The sequence below is a fragment of the Pan troglodytes genome, chromosome 10 (assembly GCF_028858775.2).
Source record: "Pan troglodytes isolate AG18354 chromosome 10, NHGRI_mPanTro3-v2.0_pri, whole genome shotgun sequence".
Classification (NCBI taxonomy): domain Eukaryota; kingdom Metazoa; phylum Chordata; class Mammalia; order Primates; family Hominidae; genus Pan; species Pan troglodytes.
Genome location: NC_072408.2, coordinates 37,506,174 through 37,522,426, shown reverse-complemented (window position 1 = coordinate 37,522,426; position 16,253 = coordinate 37,506,174). Strand labels below are relative to the sequence as shown.

The window sequence follows — 16,253 nt, the reverse complement described above, 5'->3', positions numbered from 1 at the left end:
TAACAAGCTTTTAAACCTCTCCAAACTTGTTTTTCCATCACTGATCCCCTCCCCCCCGCCTGACTTCAACCTGCTTTCTTTTTGCTCCTCAATGATTTCAATCTCTTTCCCACTGCAGGGCCTGAACATTGGACCTCCTCCAACCCTCATGAACTCACACCTTTGCCTTCTCTTAGCCTCCTCTCTTCTTTTCAGAGAGGCCCCCATGATTTATCTCACTATCTTATCTTTGATTTTTCTGTCTTACTTTCTGAATCTCATTCATCAGTGAGAATTGTCACTTCAGACTTTTAAACATATCCTCTCAAATCTATGCCTCCTTTGCTATCTTTACCACTACCATATATCACTTTAACCCATCACCATTTCTCATCTGTAACAATGATTTCCAGTATTATCATAAAAGACTGGTGGAAGGTCAGCTGTCCTTTTTAAAGGAAAAATTTAGAACAGAGATCTACCAACTTGTGCTCAGACAGGGGCAGACCTGTCCTTAACTCTCACCTCCCCAGCAGAGAGAGAGAACAAGGATTACAGAATACATATGCCCCATAGGGATAGTTAAATTTGTTAGGTTTTAGCATACTTAATTGTCTAGTTGCTGTGGTTCGAATGTGTCCTCCCCAAGAAAGCATGTTTTGAAAACTTAATCCGCAACGCAACAGTGTTGGGAGGTAGGGTAGGGCCTGATGAGAGGTGATTAGGCCACGAGGGCAGAGTGAATGGATTAATGCTGATATAATGAGAGTAGGTTCCTCCTGGGAATGAGTTTGTTATAAAAGGGGGAGTTCAGCTCTCTTTTATACTCTCACACACACACACACACACACACACACACACACACACACACACCCTCTCTTGCCTTTCTCCCTTCGACCATGGGATGATGCACCAAGAAAACTTTCATTAGATTCTGGTCCCTCCATCTTGGCCTATGTAGTCTCCAGAACTGTGAGAAATAAATTTCTATTCTTTATAAATTATCCAGTCTCAGGTATTCTCTTATAACAGCACAAATGGACCAAGATACCACTGGAGAGATTGTTCTAGGACTTTTGTTTCAAATATTCTCTGGATTCAAAATGTAGCTTTGCCATATACAAATTATGTGGACTTTGACTAGTGGTTTAGATTCCTGGTGTCTCATTGTTCTCATAAAGTGGGAACAATGCCTGTTTTGAAATGCTGTTATGAGGATAGTGTAAGTGCCAAACAGAGCGCCTGGTTTATTCTTGATGCTCAATTAATGCTAATTCTTTCTATTTTGTTTTTCCCAGATCTTGCCTAGGAGACAGGGAGGTAAATCTCTGGGATTGATCCCAGGCATATTAAACCATGACAGTCACTGGCCCAAGGACTGCCCTGTGCAGTAATTCCAAATCCAATCCACACACCCTGTAAAAGATGGGGAAACTGTGTTTGGTAGTTCTCAAAAATTGAAGAACATTACACATGTGGTTACTTGTTTATACTATTGCATCATTTTTATTTCTACATTTCAAAAAATTGTATTATTTCAGAGCTGGAAGAACCTTTACAGGTAATTTTGTGGTACAGTGAAAAAAACACTGCTTAGAAACTGGGATAAGGATTCTAGTCCCAGATTTGCAGCAAACTAGCCATGTGTCTCCTGGTGTGCACCCTACCTACCCCATTAAGTTGTTATTCCTTTGGCAGGATGAATCAAGGCTCCCATGGGGAAGCACAAGGGGAATAGGTGGTTATTATATTGACCAACTGTTAAGTTTTGTTTGGTTTAATGTTTTTAGATCTGCTCATTTTTTTTAATAGTGAGGGCAGATTTGAGTGTGAGAGATGAGGAGGTAAGTCTGGAGAAGCCAAGGGGTTTGAGGAAGAAAGATAGTGTATTATGGGGGCCATGTGATATAGTCACTTCCCTTGGTCTTCTCAAGAAACTTCAATGAAGCTACATACCCTACAATAATTTTGGAAATTGATTTGTTTACTTTTAGATGTCAGGATAGGTAAAGTTGGCTTCCAGGATAGTTTCCAGTAAATTCAGGGCTGTTCCTAGGAAATGATATAGTAAGTAGGTAACTGGAATGGCAAATTAAATAGTGTATATGAAAGCACCTTAAAAGAGTATGTGGCAATGAGCTGTGTATTGTTATTCTTTGCTTCAACACTTTGACTTTGCAGATGAAAAATCTGAAGCCTAGAAAGTTCATGTGATTTGGATAATAGGATTTAACTTACTTTAGGGAGATTTTATGAAGGCTAAGATAACACACATTCAACAAATATTACCAATTATTATTATTGTTGTAATTCTGCTTCTGCTGTTGATGCTGCTGGTGGTGGTTGAAGACTATGTGGGAATGCTCTCTCTACTACGCCTTCCTTTTCCAATTGCCATGTAATTTTCACTTGAAGAGCAGTTGTTGACCTCATTTTATCACAAGTTCTGGAAAGGTAAATTTGATACAATACAGTATGGAAAAATAGGTCTGAAGCAAGATGATGCAATTTTTAAAAAGAGGAAAGAAACACTTTGATTTAATGAAAGTTATTATCTCAACAACAGTGAGAATTGTCATTTAGAATCTGCAAATGAGATATTCATTTGAATATTCATCAAACTCTGTTACTTTTACGGTCCCAACTATTCCAGGCCCTAAATTAGGCATACAGTTAGAATTTGGTCAGTGTTTGTTCATGTTCATTCATTCTTCACTTGGAAAATCTTTATTGGTTATTCTTTATGTGACAGGCACAGTGCTAGCTAACATTATTTGAGTACTTATTTTGTTTAGAACTATGTTATGAGATCATGGAGAAGGAAGCCTCCCAGAAGAGAAGACACAGTGTTGTTTACAAAGCGTACATATGAAAGACCATGCAAACAACAATAAAATATCCTCTTAATAAGAGAAAAGTGAGAGATATTGGAATGAAACAGAGTCCAGGACTATTTAGAATTGTCTATAGTTAATCCCCAAAGTCTTCCAGGAGGAGGACTCTATATAAGGGTATTGTGCAGGGGTAATGAGCATGAAACGGGGAAGGTGGGACTTTCAGGACAGGGTATTGCAAGGCATGGTAGACTATCAGCTGTATGTCCACTAGTTTTCTTTGTTTCCTGAACTACAGGGATCTTTGTCTTATATCCCTGGCCTCAGAAACATATCAACCATTTTTGCACATTTCCACCTTTTCCCTAATATCTATGTGTCTAGGACAAAGCTCCCCAAGGCCTACTAAAGAGAAACTCCCTGCTGCCTTCAACTTTGGCCAGTGCTAACACACTATTCATAAACCATTCAGGGCCTTAAGGGAATGTTACTTCTGAGACTAGCTCCCTGGGAACTGGGCCCTGATCACTGTCATTTCATTTGCCCTACTCTGTGAATCATTCAAATCATAAATGGTGGGCTCTTTGGCCTCGTATTAGTCAGGATTTTACAGAGAAATAGAACCAATAATATTTATTTACTTATCTTAAGCTATTGACTCACACAATTTTGGAGGCTGAGAAGACCCATGATCTGCTCTCTGCAAACTGAAGACCCAGGAAGCTCTCTCTCCAGAGAGCTGGAGAACCAATGGTGTAATCCCAGTCTGAGTCTGAAAGCCTGAGAATAAGGACAGGAGATTGATGTCCCAGCTCAAACAGTCAGACAGAGAAAACAAATTCTCCATTCCTCTACTTTTTTGTTCTATTTAGCTCGCAATCATTGGGATGCCCACATTGGAGAGAGCAATCCTCTTTATCTGCAGATTCAGATGCTTATCTCTTCCAGAAACACCCCTGCAGACACATCCCCAAATAATATTTAACCAGATATCTGGGCATCTTCACCGGGATCCAGTGAAGTTGATATAAACAATTAACTGTCACAGCTACGTGGGGTAAAAATATCCACATAGAATCTATATTCAAGTAGGCCTATATAAAATAGTAGAATTCCAGAGGATAATTGTTATTATATCAGGATCTTAGCGTTCACAGTCTTTCTCACATCTTTTTACCTAATACAACAACACAGTGTGTAGGTGTTGATTTCATAATCTAGATGAGGAATTTGAAATTTAGAAAGTTAAGTGATTTACCCAGAATAGCATGGATAGAAAATGATGGAGCCAGAACCTGAAACCCCTCATTGTGACTCACCATACCAGATGGCCAAACTGGATCTTTTTGAAAATGTATTTTTATTGAAATAGAAACTACATTACAACTCATATCTCAAGTGCACACCTTAATAAATGTTCATATATGAAAAAATCCATGCAAGCACCACTTAAATAAAGATATAAGGGTTCCCTTATATGCATTCTCAATACCCTCTTCCCCTCAAAGGGGACCACCACTTTCTGAATTCTCCTACCAGAGGTTAGAGTTGCCTATTCTTAAAGTGTGATGAATAGAATCATGCACTACAGATGTTTTGTGTCTGGCTTTGTTGTTGTTGTTCAACAGAAGATATTTGAGATTCATCCGTGCTGGTGAGCATAGCAATAGTTTTTTTCATTGTTGTACGGTATTTCATTATATAAACATTCCACCATTGATTTATTCATTCAATTAGATGGATCTTAGATGTTGATGGACATGTAGGTTGTTTTTAGGTTTGTCCTATTATGAACTAAATTATTACAGACATTGTTGCTCATGTCTTTTAGTTGATAGATACACATGTCTCTGGGCATATACCTGAGTGGTATTGTTGGGTCATAGGATAAGCATATTTTAGCATTTGTAAATACTTCCAAGTAGTTTTCCAAAAAGGCTGTACTAATTTATATTCCTACTAAAGTACCGTATGGAAGATCCACTTACTTAATATCTCTGTGAACACTTGGTATTGCCAACATTTTTACCTTTAGATATTCTGGTGAGTGTGTAGTGGCAAACCAGATCTTGAGACAGACACTCAGTTTCATTGCACAGCACAGCCTGACACTACCTTTTTATTCTCACTCATTTTATCCACAGGAAAATTTCTCTTGGTCCTAGTCCTGGTTGAAGAGTGGGGGTTGGTGGTGGCAGGGCAGAGCTAGATCCTTCTGTCTGATTTGGCTACAACCCCTGAGCTGGATTCTAGCTCCTATATTTTAATCTTTATTGTGTAAATTTGGCAGTTCACTGGGAGAATACAGAGCTCTGTTTTCTCACTTATAAGACGGAAAGCTTGGAATAACCAGTGTAAGTTCTTTCTAGACCTTCAGATCTGTGATTTCTCTCATACCACTTTCATATATGCCCGTAAGTCATTTTGAAATCCTGGTTGGATTTTGAAATAAGGGCCTTCTAAATTCTTTGCCTTCTTTCTTCAGTTATAATGCTTAGTTACTTTTCCCAAACCTACTAACATTTTCCTTATTTATTTATTTATTTATTTAGAGACAGAGTCTTGCTCTGTCACCCAGGCTGGAGTGCAGTGGCATCATCTCGGCTCCCTGCAACCTCTGCCTCCTGGGTTCAAGAGATTCTCCTGCCTCAGCCTCCTGAGTAGCTGGGATTACAGGCACGCAACACCATGCCTGGCTAATTTTTATATTTTTAGTAGAAAGGGGGTTTTACCATGTTGGCCAGGCTGGTCTTGAACTCCTGACCTCAGGTGATCCACCTACCTCTGCCTGCCAAAGTGCTGGGATTACAGGCATGAGCTACTGCACCTGGCCACATTTTCCTTATTTTTGATTCGACTCTGTCCTTTTTAAGTTATATAAGTTCTTAAAACTTACTCTTTTCTTCCATATTTTTGATCCAAGTGTCTCGCCTTTTCTCAATTACATCAGGCACTTTCTCCACAATGTTACTGAGCTCTTTTCTCATTGGTGACTGGTGTTTATACTGGTAACTCTAATGCCCTCTTTTAGGTACTGCTTCTATATGACATCCCTGCAACATTGGCACCATTCCGTCTTTTAGAGTCCACAAAAAGGTTGCTTTTCCTCCTTCTTTCCCTCCTGCTCTTCTTTCTTTTTGTTTTGTGCTAGTTTGTTACAACAAACTAGACTAATGTCTTCCTAGTCCCTTTCCAAACTCTCTTTTGCAACTCAGAGTAGAGGCAGTAAAATTAAATCTTCTAGATTTTCTCTTTCTGCAGAGTTCTGAGTTAGATTCTGCCAAAGAGAAGCATGGCACTAGATTTGGAAGATAGAAGAAAGGTGAAGCCATTTTTTTCTGGTGGCAGCTGCAGGCAGACATGTGAGCAGTCAGCAGACGTGAGATTTACAGCAGCTTCTAGGAGAGCTCCTGCAAATCACCTGCTTTGGTGCTGCAGTCAAGGGAGATTATCAACAGGCACTTCCAATGATTCCTATTCATCCAAATTTCCTGTAGGCCAGCTGTGGTTTTTCTTTCACCTATTTACCCTAGCTGTTCAAATGGTTGTGTGAATCCCTAATTATTAACATTATACTGTATCTTGAAATAAAAATTCCTGAATTCATCGGGTTAGGCTACTCTTACAATAAATCTCAGTGGCTTAACACAGTAAGTTCATTTTTTGACTATGCCTTACTTTAGCGAAGGGGGTGGTGGTAAAATTGGGGATGGAGATGAAGAACTGAAGCTGTTGGAGTCCCTGCCATATGCAGTATGGCTTCAGGTAGCCTTGGGGATTGGGATCCAGTTAAGAGTCAAGCAAAACGATTTCATGCTCAGGCCTAGGTTGGCACACACCATTTCCTCCCATATTCCACTAGCTAATTACAAGAGCCAGCCTTGTGGCTAAAGGGGGCTCATTTTACCACAGTTCCTTTTGCTGTGTCCAAGCTTTAGATGTAGGTGTTCCTCGTTCTCTTCTTTTTTCGTTCTGCCCATTCACCTCAAAGAGTTCTTACCTATTCTCATTACTCCAGCTCCTGTCTCTGCTTCTGGTTTCCCCTCCACCCGCAATGGCCTTTCATCTATTGTCCTGTTGAATGCCCTTTGTGTTAGGCCATTTTGCACTGCTCTAAAGGAATACTGGAAGCTGGATAATTTATAAAGAAAATAAGTTTGTTTGGCTTATGGTTCTGCAGCCTGTACAAGAAGTGTGGCACCAGCATCTGCTTCTGGTGAGGGCTTTGGGAAGCTTTCAATCATAGCAGAAGGTGAAGTGGGAGCTGGTGTGTCACATGATGAGAGAGGGAGCAAGAGAGAGAGGGAAGGGATTCCAGGCTCTTTTTAATAATCTCCATGGTTTAGTAATATCCATGGCTAGCATTTAATACATATTTGCAGAAGGAATAGATTAAAAGTACTTAATGTTTTAAATAAAGAATTTGTGTCCATATTCTAAAATAATCATCTCATGATTTTTTCTACAGTTTGCAAGATTCCTGTAGGTATTTTCTTTTTGTGCAGTTGGCTTTCATTAGTATAGGTCATTGACAAGATAAACATTCAATGCAGGTCCTCTTGACTCATAGATCTCCTGCCATATTCATATGCTCTCACTTAGATTTCATCCTCTCATTTTCTGTTCTCCTCTTTCTTCTTCCAAAGGTCCCTCCATCATCTCCCCTCTCCTAGTTTATCACCATCTTTATTGAGTCTGCAAGGTTGTGATGGCAAGAAGAGAGAAAGGAAGAGGGAGAAATTCATGGAGGAACAGGTATTTTTCCTTCATACATTGCAGTTCTTGAGCCCTCCTCTCCAACCCAGTCTGTGATTTTTAGCAGATTTTTATAAGCACTGGGTCTATTTGAACAAGCTATCACCAAGAAATATAGTTGTAGACACAAACAATGTCTAATTTGTCTAGGGGCTATTACCTTTTCTCTGAATTAATGCTAAATCAATACCCTAGTAAGTTGTCAGGGGCGTTGCATTGAAGTGATATCTTTATAAACAAATAAACTAACATTTTATCCAGTTTCACTGAATACTCTGGTTGGCAATAGGAGAGGGGGCATGCAGAGAGATAAGGGCAAGTTGTTGTTTGCAATAATTTATAATCTACATATGAATTTGAAGTGTTGATAATTTATGCTTATGAAAAAATTGATAGAACTTTGTTTACAAAATTCTAAAATTCTGCTTTGGGTTAATTCCAGATCAAATATTTTCTGTTCATCTTCATTACTTCTCAGGCTATAATTGCACCTCATCATTAGATGTTTTTTGTTCCTATGCTTATATTTGCACATCTATTCATTCATTCTACAAATATTTAATAGGCACCTACTATTTGTGGGTCATTATAGCTTTTAGGCACACAGCAAAAGACAAAGTCCTTGCCCTCAAAAACCTTGTGTTTCAGTAAGAGAGAGGCAGTAGACAAACAAACATAATATAAGCAATAAGTGCTGCCAAGAAAAAATAAAGTGGGTTAAGGTGATAAAAGGCCAGGGAGATTATCTCTGAGAAGGTGACATTTGAGTAGACATGACTAAAGTAGAAATTAGTCACGAAGGAACCCAACAAATGGCATTCTAGGCAGATGGAGAGGCAAGCACAAAGGACTTGGGCAGGAATGAACTTAATGGAACAGATAGAAGGCCTGTGTGGTGAGAGCTGAGTTACATTCACTAACTTACATGTGTATAACTTTTTAGTTTATCTAATCTTTTCACACCCATTATATTATTTGCACTTCACAAGATAATTATTATTGCATCCATTTTACAGATGAGGAAACTGAAGCTCAAAGCTTAACCAATGACTTTTCCAAAGAGATGGAATTTGGCTTTGAATCCTAATCTCCAGACTCCACATCAAGTACTCTTCCCTTACTTCAGAAAGTGCTATTTTAAATGCTTTTATGGCTCTGGGCTGTCTTTAGAATACTAGAAATCCTGTAGGATCACTTGCATGGGAAAGAGGGCAGAGAAGGATCAGTAGCCATGATGATCTCTCATGCCTGAATCATAGATGAGATTTGGGGACTGGATATAGGTTTCTGCCTACCTACCAGAGTTTCCCTGGGTAGTGGGATAATCTCCAGGACAGTATCCTATCAGAGGAAGAAGCTTCCAAAGGACTAGGACAGATCGTCCAAGTAGGGTTAGGGAGCAGGTCTTCAACACTCGCATTGGCACTCTGTGTGCATCCAGCCTGGAAAGGAAGCTCAGTGAAAACATATTAATTGGGATGCAGACAGACCCTGATGTCCACATGTTGCTCAGAGGACTTTAGCGCAGAGTGAGTTCTTAGAAATAAATAGATTTGTACTCCCTCCCCACTTCTTTGTTAATTAATAAAGCCAAAAATGTAGGTGATATGGTATAGATAGAAGCAGACCTGGCATGTGATTGGGTTCATTTCTTCATGAAGCATTTATTGAGCACCTAGCATCCTTTCATCAAGGAAGGTTGGGATCTAGAGGAAAACCAAACAGATTAACAAATAATTATCACATAGTAAAACTGTCATGGAAGAGGCATCTATGGAACACTACAGAAGAAAAACAAAGAAGAAATTTGCCACCCACCCACCTCTTCTGTGGTGTCTTGTTGAGAGAGTCTTCCACCCCTATTTCTGGTGAAGAAAGTACCCATTTGATGGAAATTTTCTCTCTTGGCCTTTCTCAGTGACCTACTAGAAGTTGAATAATTTCTGGAGTCTTTTGGACAGCCATTGATGTGTCATAAAAATGGCAAAAGCAAACTCATGGAATGGGGACTTACTGTGATAAAACACAGAAACGAGGTATAGGTGGATAGTTAAAAGTTTCCACTTTGGGTAATATTTAGGTATAAAATAGACACATATCTGTGCAGAGTGGTTGGGAAGCTGAGGGCTGGGCAGATAATTTTGAGATGTTTATTTTAGCTGTATGATTTATATTATTGTCTGGTAAGTGGTTACCTCAGAAACACTGTACAGATTGTATTTCCTAAAGTCACACAGTTGAGAATCTATTAAGCTTGAGCAAAACTTGATGCTTATTAAATAAGCATTCTAAACATTCTCTTCAATTTTGCATGATTCTTTCTAAATAACTTTCCCTACCATGGGACTGTCATACCTAACACCTCAGAGAGTGGAAATTCCAGCACTCTTGCTGTTTGTGGTCTAAATGCAGATGCACACACTGAAGCTCCTCGAAAGCTTGTCTTCCTGCTGTGTATCCTTTCAGCTTCTCTCATATTTCACCTTCCCTTTCCTCTTCCAGCTTGACCCTCCATGGGGCCATCTGTGTGACTCCTTGGAATCTCCTGTGATAAGATGTGGGTTCTCTGTCAACAGCCTTTGGACCTGGTCTAGAACTTCTAAGCCAGGAGCTGCCCCCACAGTGAGAGGCAGACAGTCCAGCCAGATTCTTTTCACCCCTATCAGGTCAGACAGTTTCAAATCTTGCTGTAACACCAAATTCACCCATGGGAACCTATAGAACAAAGGAAATGAGGAAGGTAACTTTTATTAGAAGACTGTTTGGAGTCTGCAGAAATAGAATGAAGACTACAGTGGAAAAGAGATCTCACAGTAACTGAGCAGGCTTTCCTGACTGTGTCCTAACAACTGGCCACGATTTTGAGGTGAAAAATGGTCTCGAGCAGAGAGATGTCTCAGATGACTATGTATACAGTTGATTCCCATTATTTGAGAAATTGGTATTTGTAAGTTTTCCTACTTGCTAAAATTTATTCATAACCCCAAGATCAACACTATTAGTGCTTTCAAGGCCATTCAAGGACATGTGCAGAGCAGGAAGAATTTGAGTCATCTGAAGCACATGTTCCCAGCTGAGGTCAAGCAAGGCAATGCTCTGTCTTCTTGTTTTAGCTTTTATATTGTAAACAAGAGTCCTTTTCTCAGTCTATTGAGTGCCATTTTTTCACATTTGTGCTTACTTGTCGGTGATTTCAGTGTTTAAAATTGTCCCCGAGTGTAGTGCAGAAGGGTTGTCTATTGTTCCTCAGTGGAAGAAGACTGTAATGTGCCTTACAGAGAAAATACATGTGTTAAATAAATTTCATTCAGGCATGAGTCATGGTGCTGGTGGCTGAGTTCAACGTTAATGAGTCAACACTATAAATTAAATAAGATGTATTTAAACAGAGACACACGTGAAACAAGGTTCACAGAAGTGTGACTAGAGGCTTGCAGGAACCTAACACTGTACTTCCCCTAGGAGCAATGGTTTAGTATTTGCTTATTCAGCATTTGTGGTGACTTTATAGAAAAAGAGAAGAATGAATAATGAGAACTGAGTTTTTGTTTTGTTTTGTTTTTTTAAAGCAGTCATTTGTAAATCTATTCATATCACATTAAGCACAGTCTGGAAAGAAAATGGTGGTATTTATACAATCTCTAATGAACACAATAAACAAATGTAATTCTTCATAAGACAAAATAATTGTTTACAACTAATTAAAGCCTACTTACCTTCATTGAGATTTAATTTCTCTGTTTGCAAACAACATTAAATTTCAAGGCAAAGAAACAAAGGAAGGCCACCTCTTAATCCGCCCCTGCATTTGTGGAGAACAAAGCTATTCCATTTACCATAGAGCTTTGTGAAACATTCATAATTCATAGAAGGGGCCATCTGAAAGCATTTCCCAGAATTGTCACAAAATTCTGCCAGCTCCTGCAGTGATGAAAACGTACAGTCTTGTGAATATGATTAAGGTGCATTGGAATCTAAGAAAACCATCAATAGCCACTTCGCTCTCTTCACGCTCTTGGAATGTAGTCTCTGGAAGAAAGTCGGTTCTGACAGATGATTTCATGGTATTTTACTCAGTGTGGGATGTACTTTAGAAGCAGTATATCAAAACCTTGACCTTTATTTCATTTTTTTCTTTATTGTTGATTTAGAAGATTAAAGGCATTCCAAAATCTTTTTCTAAATGTCTTCTCATATATGCAACAAAAAGGATTCAGAAAGGATTTGACAAACAATGTAGAAGCATAAATCAGCCAAGGGGAGGATATTTGCAAATTGCTCTCCCCGTTATAATTTCATCTCATTAGGGAAGAAGGGACAGGTGGGTGTGCTAGCAGTTACAGATCACGAATTGCATTTTCTTTCTAGATTGGTGAGGGATCGTATGGTATGAAACCCCCTTCTGAGAAAACTATGCAGGTTTTTATTACACATAAAAATCCTCCTCTGGTGGATTTTTGCAGTTTACAGAAAATGTGTAAACCAAAATTAGAAACTGCTTAGCTTTTACATTTTACTGACTTCTTGGGTTTAGTGTAAAAAAAGAAAGTGAAGGGATTCATGGTACAATTTTTATTTCCTTGATGGATTAAGATGAACATATGGTCTAAAGTAAATTTGTAAAATATATGTATTTAGTCACTGATGTCTAGAATATTTGATGGACCAAGGATGAAGGCATGTGGTCTAGGAGCTGTAAGACCTAATGAGTAATATTTGTGATCACATTTGTATAACTCTATTGCTAACAAAGCCTGCTTTCTAAATACAGATGTCTTATGTTCAACTCTGAGGTTTTCTGACAATGAACAGGGTAAGTATAATAATCTCAGAATATGCAAGAATATGACAAGAGTATTTGCAGTCATTTAATATTATCATTTCATCATTTTAATAGCCCTGTGGAGATATCAGTAAACAAGTATTTATTCAGTGCCTTCTTTAAACAATTTTATTTTTTTTATTGTGACAAAACATGCATAACATTTTAACCATTTTAAAGTGTACAGTTCTATGGCATTAAGAGCACTCAAAATGTTGTGCAACCTTCACCATTATCCAGTTCTAGAACTGTTTCATCTTTCCAAATGGAAACTCAGAAACCATTAAACAATAACTCCCCATTTCCCTCTCCTCCAAGACCCTAGTAACCTTTATGCTACTTTCTGTCTCTATGACTTTGCCCACTCTGGATACCTCATATTAGTGGAATCATACAATATTTATCTCTTTGTAACTGGCTTATTTCACTTGGCATGACGTTTCCAAGGTATATCCATGTTGTAGCCTGTATCAGAACTTCATTCCTTGTTAAAGCTGAATGAACAATTAAATTTTCCAGGATCCACTAGTGTTTCAGACACTATTCTAGACCTGAGTTTCTTACTGGGAAATCTTTCTGTTTATATTTTTCCCCATGGTGTCCACACTCTGGGAACATGATCACTTTATCCTGACTCCTGGCTTCTAGACAGGACAATGTCTTTTTCTTTCTCAGGTCCAAATTCAAATGACTACTCTTTGAATAAGACTATAAATATGTAATTATCAATAATCTATACTAATCACTACAAAGTAGCATACCCAACAATGCTGTGAAATGCAATCATAGTTATGTCTTTAAACCAGTGCTTCCAAGGGGCATGTTTAATGGCATGGCAAAGGAAGTGCCACGGTGCTGCATGCAGGAGATAGCTACTTTCAATTTATACCATCAGGTAGTGACTTTTTCTACTAAGTGCAATAAATCAAACTTCTCTCTCTTTCTAGGAAGAGACAGAGAGGAGCAAAGCAAACCAAAAAGATTATTCCCATGATTAAAAAACAGACAACCAATATTTCTCCGAGTATATTGGAAGGAGGAATCTCCATGGAATCCAAATAATAAAGATGACATATTTCAACAAATTTATAAGCAGACATTAAAGCCTGAGACCAGATACAAGGATGCAACCATCCTTATACAAAACTTCATGGAAAACACAAGAGTAGAAGCCTAACTGGGACTATGTAAAGACAAAAAATGTTCCAGCAGGCCCAGAAGAGGATTCTCTTGACCTTAATGGCTAAGTTTTCATATAAGTTCCTAGAATGTAGAAACTAGAATTTGATTGCAGAGCACTATAATAATATTTGAAGTCTGTTATATTATTCCAGGCTTTATTAACAATAGAGCAAGTGTATTTTAATTACATACTATTGGCCCAGTAAGTCTTCATGCATGTTTGTTGTATTCAGAAAGTCCCAAGTTAATTAATTCCTCTGGGTCAGTGTCTCTCAAACTTCAGTACATATTAGAATCACTTGAAGGGCTTGTTAAAACATAGATTTCTGGGATCCATCCCCAGAATTTCTGAATCATTGTGTGGAGTGGAGCCTGAGATTGGCATTTCTGAACAGTTCCCAGGTGATGCCAAGGCTGCCTGCCTGGGGGCCATATTTTAAGAACTGTTAGGTATATTTAGGTATATGTAGATACCTGGATTGGATGAGTTGAACTTCAGTTAAGATTGTGATAAGCAGACTACATTTCAAATCTTCTCATCTTTTCCATCTGTGTTTTTACTTACCATTGCTATCCAATCCTCCATCAGTTTCACCTGAAGTACAAGAGCCTCCAAACTGGTCTCCAACATCCTTTCTTGCCTTCCTCCAATTTATCCTTTACAGAGCAGCCAGGATTATATGTTTAAAGCCTAAATCTGATCATTTTACTCTCTTGCTTAAAGCTCTTTGAACACTTTTAGTAGCACGAACTCCATAACACCCAGTCTTTGACCCATGGCTCTCCAGGGCTTGCGTGATTTGGTCCCTGCCCATCTTTCTATCTTCGTCTCCATCTCCTGCCTTCCTCCCTGTGATTCACTAAGCTTTTGTCACACTGACATGCTTTCAGCTCCTTCAAACACACCAACATTTTCTCCCTTGGGATTTTTAACCCCCACCCACTGGCATGCCCTTTGCTGCCATAACCTCTCTTCATCTACTCTATGTCTGGCTAGATCTTCCTTTTCTTTCAGATGTCAGCTTAAATATTATCTACACAAAAACATCTTTTTTGATCATACACAATTAAAGTATGTCCCTCCTTTTATCCTGTTTCTTATTAGACTTTATTATATTCTTTTATTGCCTTTACCACAGTTGTTTACTTTTCTCATTAGGCTCTAACCTGCTTGAGAATGGGACCATGTCAACACAGTGCCCGAGAGACACTAAGTATTTGATTTGTTGAATCACTGAAGACATAAGAGCAAACAAGCTGTTACTGAGTCATATTTATTCCCTGGGTTCAACTAGAGTAAGGATCCTGTCACTTGGGATGTTGAAACTTCAATTAATGCTACTTGATGACTTTGCTCTGAGTTCTACCCATCTTTCCATCCCTGACTTGTGAAATTTTTGGTGGCCACCTTCAGCATGATTAGTATTAAGTCACAAGGCTTCACACCATTGCTTCAGTTCTACCTCATGCTATTCCAAAGAGCCTTCTGAGAGGGCTTCCCTAAGAGCTGAGAAAATTGAGAAGCTTTGATTGAATCAGAGTGTTTCCAGAACTAGAGAAGAAATTATCCTTTGGCAGTTTAGACTACATCAAAGACCACATTAGGATATTGTATTTAGTTTGGTATAAAGAAAAGTTGGAGCCTATTGAATAGAAGGAAGCCAGTACAGTCCAGAATTTGCAAAGTCTGTCACAGGAAGAGCAGTGAATAACTGGGAGAAACCTGTGAAGGAAGAAGCTGTCATCTTGGGAAAGAATGAAGCTTGTACTAACTTGTCCTAGAGAGAATGGCATATATTAGACAGAAGTTATAGGGAAGTGGATTGAGTCAACATAAGAAGGCATTTTCAACAAGTAGAGTTGTTGATAAATAGAATGAATTTACCTTGTGAGTGAAATTCTCTCATAACTGGAAGTGTTCAGACAGAAACAGTGAAAAAGGTGAGAGGAAGAAGGGAATTAACATTTACTGTGAACTAGTTACTTTACCTATATAGTTATATGGAGGAAATCTTATTTTCCTGGCGGAAGACTTTTCCAAATCTGTACTATCTTCCTGGTGGAGGGGATATTTCGAGATGCCTCTTGGATTGGGTGTGGTGGGTGAGATGCTCACAGAACATGTTCGAGGCACAGTAGATGATCGTGGCTCAGTTGACCAACAAGCTTTTATTTTGCTGAATTTTATTTGTAAACTGAAGAGATAACTCAATAATGCAAAATAATCAAAGAAGGGTGAGGAAGATTTTTAGGGAGATTAATTTAGGGAAGAAAACAATGTGAGATGGGGTAGCTGCCAGAGGAGAGAAATTCTGAGGGAACAACAGAGATACTTGATGGGAATTTGATGATGTTTCTGCTGTGGGTCTACAATATAAAATCATTTCCCCCCCCATCTCCCCATATAATTTCTGCAAAATATATATTTCTTTGTTAATGAACTGTGGCTTTGGCTACATTTTGCAGAAATCAATAAATACTAAATTTAGCCCTAAAACTGGTTCACAGCAACCACGGTGGACCATGGAAAAACACATCTGTGTCACACATCTCGATTCTCATAGCAACAGGATGCAGCGAGCAATTCTGTCTTCATATACAGATGAAGAAAATGAGGTCCAGGGAAATCGAAATCAGTAGGTTATTTATCTTATTTTTACTGTAACAGAGGCAACTTGAAA

The 16,253-nt window shown here is 38.6% G+C and overlaps 1 long non-coding RNA gene across 1 annotated transcript in view; it reads left to right on the top strand.

The window, feature by feature from the left end:
• Nucleotides 1–7,463: 7,463 nt before the first annotated feature.
• The window catches only part of LOC134807559 (uncharacterized), a 288,942-nt gene continuing 280,152 nt past the window's right edge, over nucleotides 7,464–16,253 (top strand). The window contains exon 1 of the long non-coding RNA XR_010148281.1: nucleotides 7,464–7,568. This is a non-coding gene — a long non-coding RNA (uncharacterized LOC134807559). The remainder of the gene's footprint in view (nucleotides 7,569–16,253) is intronic.